Source organism: Peromyscus maniculatus, chromosome 4 (assembly GCF_049852395.1).
Source record: "Peromyscus maniculatus bairdii isolate BWxNUB_F1_BW_parent chromosome 4, HU_Pman_BW_mat_3.1, whole genome shotgun sequence".
Classification (NCBI taxonomy): domain Eukaryota; kingdom Metazoa; phylum Chordata; class Mammalia; order Rodentia; family Cricetidae; genus Peromyscus; species Peromyscus maniculatus.
Window position 1 is genome coordinate 25,819,002 of NC_134855.1, and position 11,556 is coordinate 25,830,557.

Here is an 11,556-nt window from a genome sequence, read left to right on the forward strand (position 1 = left end):
ATAGGAAGAAGTCTAACCAAGTGACTAAAACATTAAGACACAAGAGTGAAAAATAATTGGAGATTATGATATGAGAAGAACTCCCATGTTAATGAACTTACAAAAATTATTATTGTGAAAATGGCTGAAATATCAAAAGCAATCTACAGACTTAATATGATTCCTATCAAAATACCAGTATCATCAAAAAATGGGGAAAAAAGCAGTCTTAATATGAAATCACAAACTGTCCCAAGTATCCAAAGCAATCCATAGTAGAAAGCACAAATCAGAGAGTATCAAGATACCTGATCTTAAATTACATTACAGAGCCTTTGAAAAAAATCAATAGCAGCAGGTGAGAGACCTTTGGACAGGATGCACCATCACCACTGTAACCCATTGGACTCTGTTCCCAGAAGAAACACTCTGCTGTCCAAGCACACCTACCCCAGCATCCTCCCTGCATGCAGCCCTCTCTGTCAACATCAGCAGACTCTTTAGGCACAAGTACCACCCATATCAATTAAAAGTACAACAGTCTCTTTAGGCACAAGGACCACCTACAGCAGTCAGAAGAAGAAATGGATAAATGCCAGGGTAAGAATATATTCAACAAATTAAAGGGCAATATGGCTCCACCAGAACTCAGTGGTCCTAAAACAGCAAGACTTGAACAACTCAATGCAGATGAAACAAAAGACAATGACTTTAAAAATAACTTTATGAAGATGATAGAGGACCTTAAAGATAAAATGAAAAATTTAAGCAATGGAGAAAAAGACAGACACAAAATTGGAAGACATCAATAAATCCCTTAAAGGAAGCCAAGGAAAAACAATCAAACAGGTGAAGGAAACAGCTTAAGACTTGAAAATTGTAATAGATGTAATAAGGAAAACACAAACTGAGAGAAATGGAAAATCTGGGTAAATAAACAGGAACTATAGATACAAGCATCTCCTGCAGATTGTAAGAGATGGAAGAGAGAATCTCGGGCATTGAAGATACAATAGAGGAAATAGAATCTTCCGTCAAAGAAAATGTTAAATCCAAACTATTCTTAACACAAAACATTCAGGAAATCTGAGACATCAGGAAAAGAACAAACCTAAGAAAAATAGGGATAGAAAGACAAGAATTCCAGCCCAAAGGCACAGAAAATATATTCAACAAAATCATAGAAGAAAACTTTCCCAACCTAAAGAAGGACATGCCTATGAATGTACAAGGAGCTTACAGAATACCAAATAGACTGGACCAGAAAAAAAAAAGTCACCTCACCACATAATAATCAAAACTATTAAGACTATTAAGAGCTGTTAAGGAAAAAGGTCAAGTAACATTTAGAGGCAGCCCTATCAGAATTACATCCAACTTCTCAATGGAGACTCTAAAAGTGAGAAGGCCCTGGACAGATGCCTTATAGACTCTAAAATGTGGTGATATATTGTGTACCCCAATAAAACTTGCCTGGGGATGAGAGGACAAAGTCAGCCACTACATTAACCATAGAGGTCAAGCAGTGATAGCACATGCCTTTAATCCTAGCATTCAGGAGGCAGAGTTACATTCAGATCTCTGTGAGTTCAAGGCCACACTGGGAACAGAGCCAGGCCTGGTGGCACATGCCTTTAATCCCAGCAGTAGGAAGGAAGGAAGATGGCATGGTACAGAAAGGTATATAAGGCATGAGTAAACAGGAAGCCTTGCTCTTGAGGCTGAGGATTTCATAGAAGTAAGAACATGGCTGCCTTGTTCAGTTTCTCTGATCTTTCAGCAATCACCCCAATTTTTTTTTATTAATAAGACCGTTCAGCAATTCATGTTACTTCTAGCACCCAACATGAGGCATGCATTTACAAAAAAGTTCCTTGCCTGGCTTTGCAGACTCCGGACAGGCCTAAGCTGCATGCAGCCAGTTGTAGTGGCACACACCTGTAGGATTTGCTGAAGGAGACAGAGGCAGAGGATCTGGAGTTTGAGGTTAGCCTGGGAGGCTTGCTGAGGAAAAGCAAACAGTGGTGGCAGGATGATGGAGGAAGCTACTGCTGTTCCACATTGCAGGCTGCTTCTCATCGTGTTAGTGGTGGTAGCAATGCTTCTACAAGGGATGAAGTGTTTACCACTGCTTGTTCAGAAAACTATTCCCAGAACCATCATGTTACAAGAAAGCATTGGCAAAGTTTGGAGAAGTTTGGTGGGTCAAGTGTCTGGGAGAAATTGCTGTGAAGATATTCTCTTCTAGGGAAGGACGTTTGTGGTTCCGAGAGGCAGAGACTTATCAGACTGTGATGTTATGCCATAAGAACATCCTAGGATTTATAACAACAGAAAACAAAGACAATGGCCCATGGACTCAGCTGTGGCTGGTGTTGGATTACCATGAGCATGGATCCCTTTTTGATTACTTGAATGGGTACACTGTTACAGTGGAAGGGATGATCAAATTTGATCTGTCCATGTTGAACAGTCTTGCCTATCTTCACATGGAGATTGTTGGTACCAAAGGGAAGCCAGATATCGCTCACAGACATTTGAAGTCAAAGAATATCTTGGTGAAGAAGGATGGAACCTTTTGTATTTGTAAAATTGGGACTGGCTGTGAGACATGATTCTGCCACAGATACAATTGATATTGCTCCAAACCACAGAGGAGGCAATAAAAGTTTTCTGAAGGGAACCATGACTGAGCCTAACAGCAACTTTGAAGTCTCCTAAAAGATGATGGTGCCCTACAATGAGCATTCCATCAGGATAATACCACTAAGCTGACAAACACCACCCAAAGATTGGCTTTGAACTACAAAATGCTCAGGACAATTTTGAGATGGCTAACTGAGATGATCCAGCCTCACAGACTAATCAAGCAAGGGCTTGAAACAAGTCCTGCACTTTCCCATTGTGCAGAGACTGAACAACAAATGATACAGTTACCTCTTTTAGGACTTGACAATTAACCCCCAACTTTTCTTTTCAGGCTTCCCTAAAGATCCCTATGCCACAAAACAGCAGGAAGTAATTTTAAGAACACTATGCCCACATTCCCAAGAGGTGGGATTTTTTTTTTTTTTTTTTTTTTTTTTTTTTTTTTTTTTGGTCATTCAATGGGTTATGGATAATTGTCATTATTTAGATGGTTGGTTACAAGTGGTTATTGTTAATGGTCAGGAAAAAGACTAAACAAAGGAGATCAGATTTAGGTTTCTTGTTTGGAAAAAAAGAGAAAAAGAGGATATAGATATAAGATAAAAGGTAGATTATTGAATCTACTCTGAAAAGAAAAAAAGACAATATAGATATGATAAGATAAAAAGGTAGATTATTGAATATACTTTTAGAAAGCAACTACTAGTTCTAAATATTTTACATTGGAATGGATTTTTGTATATTGTATACAAATTATGTATATTGATACAAAATTGGGAGTGATTTTGTTAGAAAATACTGTACATATATTTTTAATCTTGTTCAAGGTATTGTACCTATATAGCTCATTTAACAATGTAATGCAAATTGCTAATCCTTGAAAGTTATTATTACCAACTAATTAGAATATAAAGAAATGAAAATTAGTAGTTAGTCATTGCACTTAAACTTGTAGTTATGTTAGGTATGTTGTTAAGATCAAAGAGCGATATCGCTTAGATATACAGGTCATCTTCAAACACTTCAGAGATCTACAGAAATGGCATTTAAGATATTTTAATAACAGATTTTATTTTTTTTAATGACAATAAGACATTTCTGCTCCTGGCAGCACTAGTCTACTTCAGAGAAGGTAATAGGCATCAAAGAAACTCCATATGGAGTTTACTTTCATTGTGGCAAAAGTTAGTCACTGGGCAAGAAAATGCTCTTGCCTCAACTGCCCAGTCTATATACAGAGGAGGGAGCTTGGTCCTACCTCAACTTGATGTTCCATGTCCATGGGAGGCCTGCCCCTTTCAGAATGGAGAAGGAGGAGGAATGGGTAAATGGGGAAGGCAGTAGCTGTGAGTTAGGGAGAGGGAAAGGAAACTGTGGTGGGTAAAATAAAGGAAAAAACTGTTAAATAAAAAAGGAAAAATAAATATAAAAATAAGAAAAGAAAAAATCAATAATAGTAATAATAATAGAGGACCAAAAAGTAAACTCTGTTATAACCATGCTATTTTTTTTACAAAGATATCAAAAGCACATATTGTAGAAAAAAAAGTTTATGAAAATCTAAGTAGTTAATAATTTAAAAGCCTATATATTTGGTTAGCTACATAATTTTCTCATAATCTGCCTTCTACAAAAAAAATGGTAGCTTTCAAAACAACCAATTGTCCTCTTTGAATCTACTTAGCATTGTCCTCTTATCCTAGCCAGGAATCCACAGTCCACCATGATGCTTTTCTTTTGCACCAGGTATTCTGATATGACTTAGATCATTGGAAGCAGACCCCTTTACAAAACTGCTAGACATCTTCATTTGAGTAAGGCTAAGTGACTCTCTAGCATAAAATCATGTCACTGTGTCTCCAAAATTGCATATGACATTTTTTGCCAGGTGATCTTAACATATCATCATATTGCAACTTGTCATGATTCCATTGATAGTAACAGGATTTAGGTCCTAAGATTATTAGATTCAGAAAAATGAAAACATTTTGGTTAATATGCAGATAATGAAGGATACTATGCTAGTTTAATCTACCACTGAAAGTATGTCCTAAATAATTGGTACATATCTGATAATACTTTATTAAACATACTATAATTTCGATGTCCTAACTTCTCTTCCGTATTGAAATAAGATAGTTAATTGGGGAGAGAGATTATATTGCTTCTCTAGTATCAGTAGTTAAATGTATCCTCTAATCCTTAAATTGATGAGTCCTATTATAGTCATACTTACTTCATAGAGGAGACTAAGGTGGGGATTTTCTAGTTGCTGAGGATATAACACAAGAAATTAGTTAATGATTGGGAGTAGGTTTGGAGGCTCAATGAACTCTCTAAGAACACGACAGCTCAGGAGCATTTATGGAACTTCTCTTCCAGATTGCCATTTTGATTGTTACACAGAAGCAGTGTTAATGGATCCATTCAGTCATTATGCTTCAAAAGCAGACACTTAACTACTCTTGGTGTATCATACACTGGTGTGTGAATCCAGTCCTCTTGGTCATTCTAAAAGGGAAATCATTCTTCACTATATAGTGTTCTGACTCTATAAAAATGACTTGAAAACTGGGACTTCAGCCTCCTATTGTTATTATTCAAATTGTAATCACCAGACTTTCAGATCTTCCAGTACGTTGAGAGACTTGTCTAAGTATCTGCCCCTTTAATTTTCCATCAAGTCTCTCTTTAAGTTACTGATGAGTTAAGTTTTTCTCTTCCCACCTTGCCTCTGCTCCCTGCAGGGAGAACATTTGCCAATATAGACTTCACACTGTGTCCTCAAGTTTGTTGTCCTCAAGGACCAGAATTCCAACTAAAATGAAGAATCTTCTACCTATATCCACATCACCCACTTTCAACATTAGCCTATAAACAACATGAGCTTTTCAAGAACATTGATGCTGTCATTTAATCTTCTGTTAAAAGTTATTATCTCATCTAAAGGCACATCGCTAGGTAATTGTGAGATGAACACACATGATAAATCTACTCATATACTCTATTTACATAAGTCTGGCAACAATATGTGGTGGCATTTCAGACTCCTCAGCTGCACTCATCAAAGGCCATCCCTGGGAAGCAGGTTCCTCTTGAGATAGCACTCTGAATCCATAGGCCTGAAGGCAGTGAACTCTGACCTGCATTTCCTTCTGTAAAGACTCATGTTTTTAGTTTTATAATTCAGTGAATAACTGTTCTCAACTAATGCCAGGCTTAGTAACCAAGCTCTGTGGCATCCAAAATGCTGACCATCATCACAGTTCTTTCTAGAGGGCTTGTAGGGATGGAACATAAGAAAATCTGTGTCTTGTTAAAAGTACCACTCAAGCAAATCAGAATCAGATTGCTATGCACTGTGGACCAGCTTCATTAGCAGGCCTTATGTGTTGGCACAGACACTCTTGTTAGAGTTTAGATTTGGAATACATTAACCATCTCAGCCTTTCTATTTTCAGTCACTTATTTTTAGTGCCTGTTTCCAAGTACTATCCTTGCTTTGCACACCATATATAACTTTGATCTATATTAATTCAGTTACCTATAGAATCAGATCTTATATCTTATTTTGAACAACATCAATGATGGCAATATATGGTTCATTAACTTATTTTAGAGCCATATTAGAATGTATGTGTTTTCTCAACAAATAAGTTACAGACACAAATATGTCGCTTTCTTTCTTTTCACATGGCAGTAAAGCTAGGGGTGAGCTCCTTACCAGCTGGTCCTTTAAATTGTTCTGCCCTTCATATTGTGTTAGTATCTGCCTCTTGATTCTCCAATAAATGATTTCAATGAGATATTAAAGATTTCAGTTTAGAATGATAATGGTAGTAATTTACTATTAACTATTCCTTGAGAATCATACAATGAGTTAATGATGATAACTCGAGACACAAAATGTGACCTGAACAAATGGGTACTTCCTACCACATTCAGCAACAAAAGAAAATGTGGGGGGGCACAATGATTGAAAGAAAACCTTACTTATGTTCAGACCTGGTTAATAGGAACGTACTTGCCTTAGCATATATGAAGCCAGGATTTCACCTATTTCATCTAAATTAGATTATGTTGTAGATTTTACATGTTCAAAATTCATAGTCTTTCTTTTCTTTATTTAAAATTTTTTTCATGTTACATACCAACCATAGATCCCTCTCACTCCCCTCCTCCCACTCCCCGCCACCTCCCCATCACCACACCTCCCATCCGCTCCTCAGACAGGCTAAGGCTTCCTGTGGATAGTTAACAAAGTCTGATATTTCAAGTTGAGGCAGGACCAAGCCATTTCCCCCTGCATCAAGGCTAAGCAAGGTATCCCACCATAAGGAATAAGCTCCAAAAAGTCAATTCATGTACCAGGAATAAATCCTGGTCCCATTGCCAGAGGCTCTACAAACAGACCAAGCCACATAACTGTCACTCACATTCAGAGGGTCTAGTGTGGTCTCCTTCAGGTTCCCTAGTCATCAGTCAAGTGTCCATGAGCTCCTCCTAGTTCAGGTCCACTGTTTCTGGGTTTCCCCATTATGATCTTGACCAACCCTCTGGTCATACAAGACCTCCTCCCTTTCTTTGACTGGACTCCATGTTCTCAGCCCAATGTCTAGCTGTGGATCTCTGCATCTGCTTCCATCAGTCACTAGATGAAGGTTCTATGATTATAATTAGGGTAGTCACCAATCTGATTACAGGAGAAGGCCAGTTCAGGCACCCTCTCCATTATTGTTAGGAGTCTTAGCTGGGGTCATCCTTGTGGATTACTTGGGGTTTCCCTAGCACCCGTTTTCCCCCTAACTCCATAATGGGTCCCTCTATCAAGATATCTCTTTCATTGCTCTCACTCTCTGTCCTTCCTCAATCATCCTATTCCCTCATGTTCTCATCCCCCATTTTCTCCCTTTTTCCTCCTGCGGTTTACCCAAAGTATCTTATCTATTCTATCCAAAAGCAATTCATGCCTGCCCCCACTAGTTTCATCCTTGTTATCTAGTTTCTCTGGAGTTGTAGATTGTAGCCTGGTTAATTTTTGCTTTACATCTAATATCCACTTATGAGTTAGTACATATCATTTTTTTTTTCTGGGTCTGGGTTACAGATTTTTTTTTCTAGTTTTATCTATTTGCCTACAAATTTCATGTCGACATTTTTTTTTACAGCTGCATAATACTCCATTGTGTAAATATACCACATTTTCTTTATCCATTCTTCAGTTGAGGAGCATCTAGGTTGTTTCCAGGTTCTGGCTATTATGAATAATCCTGCTATGAACATGTTGAACAAATATCCTTGTAGTATGATTGAGCATCGTTTGGGTATATGCACAATAATGGCATAGTTGGGTCTTGAGGTAGATTGATTTATGATAAACTGCCATATTGGTTTCCAAAGTGGCTGTACCAGATTTCACTCCCACCAGCAGTGAGTGTTCCCTTACTCTACATTCTTTCCAACATAAGCTGTTATCAGTGTTTTCAGTTTTATCCATTCTGACAGGTATAATATGGTATCTCATAGTCATTTTGGTTTGCATTTCCCTGATGGCTAAGGATGTTGAGCAATTCCTTTAATGTCTTTCAGCCATTTGAGATTCTTCTGTTGAGAATTCTCTGTTTAGATCTGTACCCCATTTGCTAATTGGATTATTTGGTATTTTGATGTCTTGTTTTTTGACTTCTTTATATATTTTTGAGATCACTCTTCTGCCAAATGTCAGTTGTTGAAGATCTTTTCCTATTCCATAGGCTGCCATTTTGTCTTATTGACAGTGTCTTTAGCCTTACAAAAGCTTTTCAGATTCAGGAGCTACCATTTATTGTCAGTCATAGTGTCTGTGCTACTGATGTCTTATTCAGGAAGTAGTCTCCTATGCAAGTTTGTTCAAGGCTACTTCCCACTTTCTCTTTCATCAGGTTCAGTGTAACTGGATTTATGTTGAGATTTTTGGTCCACTTGGACTTGAGTTTTGTGCAGGGATAGGTATGAATCTATTTGCATTCTTCTACAAGCCAACCTCCAATTATGCCAGCACCATTTGTTGAAGAAGTGTTCTTTCCTCCATTGCATAATTTTGGCTTCTTTGTCTAAAATCAGGTGTTCATAGGTGTGTGGATTTATATCAGTGTCTTCGATTTGATTCCATTGATCCTTCTGTCCATTTCTATGCCAATGGCAAGCTGTTTTTATTATTATAGGTCTATATTAGAGCTTGGTGATAGATAACTCCAGAAGTTCCTTTACTGTTCAGGATTGTTTTGGCTATTCTAGGTTTTTAGTTTTTTCATATGAAGTCAGGTATTATCCTTGAGAAGTCTGTGAAGAGTTTGGCTGAGATTTTTATGGAGACTTCATTGAATTTGTAGATTGTTTTGGGTAAGATTGTTATTTTTACTATGTTGATCCTACCTATTCAAGAGCATGAAAGAGCTTTCCATTTTCTGATATCTTATTCAATTTCTTTCTTCAAAGATCTGAAGTTCTTGTCATACAGGTCTTTCACTTGTTTAGTTAGAGTTATCCCAAGATATTTTATGTTCTTTGTTGCTATGGTAAAGGGTAATGTTTCTTTGATTTCTTTTTCAGAAATTTATGATTTGTATATAGGAGGGCTACTGATTTCTTTTAGTTAATCTTGTATACTGCCACATTATTGAAGGTGTTTATCAGCTTCAGGAGTTCCTTGGTGGAATTTTTAGAATCATTTATGCATATTATATCATCTGCAAAGAGCAAAAATTTGACTTCTTCCTTTCCAATTTGTTTCTATCTGGCAGACCTGTCCATTGGTGAGAGTGGAGTGCTGAAATCTCCCACCATTAAGCTGTGAGGTGTGATGTGTGATTTAAGCTTAAGTAATGTTAATTTTACATATGTTGGTGCCCTTGTATTTGTGGCATAACTATTCAGAATTAAGACTTCAAGATGATTAAACTTTTCTTTGAAGAATATAAAATGTCCTTTCCTATCTCTTTTATTAGGATAGCTACATGAGCTTCTTTCTTAGGTCCACTTGATTAAAAATCTTTTACCAACCCTTTACTCAGAGGTAATGTCTGTCTTTGAGGTTGAGGTGTGTTTCTTGTATGGACCAGAAGGATGAATCCTGTTTTCATTCCCATTCTGTTAGCCTGCGCTTTTTTATACGTGAATTGAGTTCATTGATATAAAGTGATATTAATGACCACTGATTGTTAATTCCTGTTATTTTTTGGTTTTGTTGGAGGTGGTGGTAATGTATGTATATTTACCTTTTTGGGGGGTTTACTGGTGTGAGATTATCTATTGCCTGTGTTTTCATGAGTGCCACTAACTTCCTTGAGTTGGAGATTTCCTTCTAGTAATTTCTGTAGGACTAGATTTGTGGACAGGTAATGTTTGAATATGGTTTGTATTGGGATATCTTGTTTTCTTTGTATATGGTGATTGGAAGTTTTGCTTGGTATGGTAGTCTTGGCTGGCATCCGTGGTCTCTTAGTGTATGCAAAATGTCCTCCAGGACCTTCTAGCTTTCAGAGTCTCCATTGAGAAGTCAGGTGTAATTTTGATAGTTTTGCCACTATATGTTACTTGATCTTTTTCTTTTGCAACTTTTAATATTCTTTCTTTATTCTGTATGTTTAGTGCTTTGATTATTATATGGAGAAGGGACTTTTTTTGGTCCAGTCTATTTGGTCTCCTGTAAGCTTCTTGAACCTTCATAAGGCATGTCCATTTTTAGGTTGGGAAAGATTTCTTCTATGGTTTTGTTGAATATATTTTCTGTGCCTTTTAGCTGGAATTCTTCTTCTTCTATCCCTATTATTCTTAGGTTTAGTTTTTTCATGTTGTCTTGGATTTCCTGGATGTTTTATGCTAATAATTTTTTGGATTTAACTCCATTGTATCTTCAACACCTGAGATTCTCTCTTCCCTCTCTTGTATTCTATTGGATATGCTTTCATCTGTAGTTCATGTTCCTTTATTCAGATTTTCCATTTCCAGAATTTCTTCAGTTTGGGTTGTCTTCATTGTCTCTATTACAATTTTTTAAGTCATGAGCTGTTTCCTTCACCTGTTTCATATTTTTTTTCTTGGCTTTCTTCACTTTCTTTAAGGGATTTATTGATTTCTTCCAATTTTTGTCTTTTCCTCCAATTCTTTAAGGGAATTTTTCATTTCCTCCTTAAGGGCCTCTCTCATCTTCATAAAGTTATTTTTAAGGTCATTTTCTTCTGCTTCATCTGCATTAGGATGTTCAGGTCTTGTATGACCACTAGGTTCTGGTGGTATCATATTGCTCTTTATGTTGTTGAATGTATTCTTACACTGACATCTACCCAGCCAGGCTAAAGTAGTTATAGGTACAGGTATTGAGTCTTCCTCCAATTAGTGCAGGTGGTGCCTGTGCCTCTGGGGTCATTCTTCCTCCAATTTGTGCAGGTAAAGCCTGTGTCTCTTGGGGCCTCTTATGCTGTGGGGGATGGTTGTCCTGGGGGGAGGATGATGGGTTTTTTGTGTTTGGGGGAAGGAGTGAGACTTGTAGATTACAGGATCGAATGGCTGGTGGGGGTGTTGGAGCAGCTTGGCTTGAGGAGGCCTACCTGCTGACCAGCTACTAGGGCTGTTCTTGGTAGAGGAGGAACATAGGAATGTACCCCAGAGCCTAGGGCCTAGAAAGAGCGGCTGTCCTGCCTGGAGACCAGCTATTCACCTCTTCCTCCAATTGGTGCAGGTAGAGCCTGTCTCAATACTCTTTCTAAAAACAGGCTTTATTTATTTATTTATTTTTAAAGAGGAGAACTTCAATTAAGTTAGTGCAATACCAAAAATTTAATAACAGTTCTTTATTACTCAAGACTCAGTATCCATTAATAAGAGGCACCGAACTTTGTGTAATGATGCTGGTAAATGTATTTTATAAATTATTTGTAAGTGAAACAG

General features: G+C 37.3%; 1 pseudogene; it reads left to right on the forward strand.

The window, feature by feature from the left end:
• Positions 1-2,011: 2,011 nt before the first annotated feature.
• LOC143272593 (TGF-beta receptor type-1 pseudogene) lies at positions 2,012-2,700 on the forward strand (annotated as a pseudogene).
• The last annotated feature ends 8,856 nt before the right edge of the window (positions 2,701-11,556 follow it).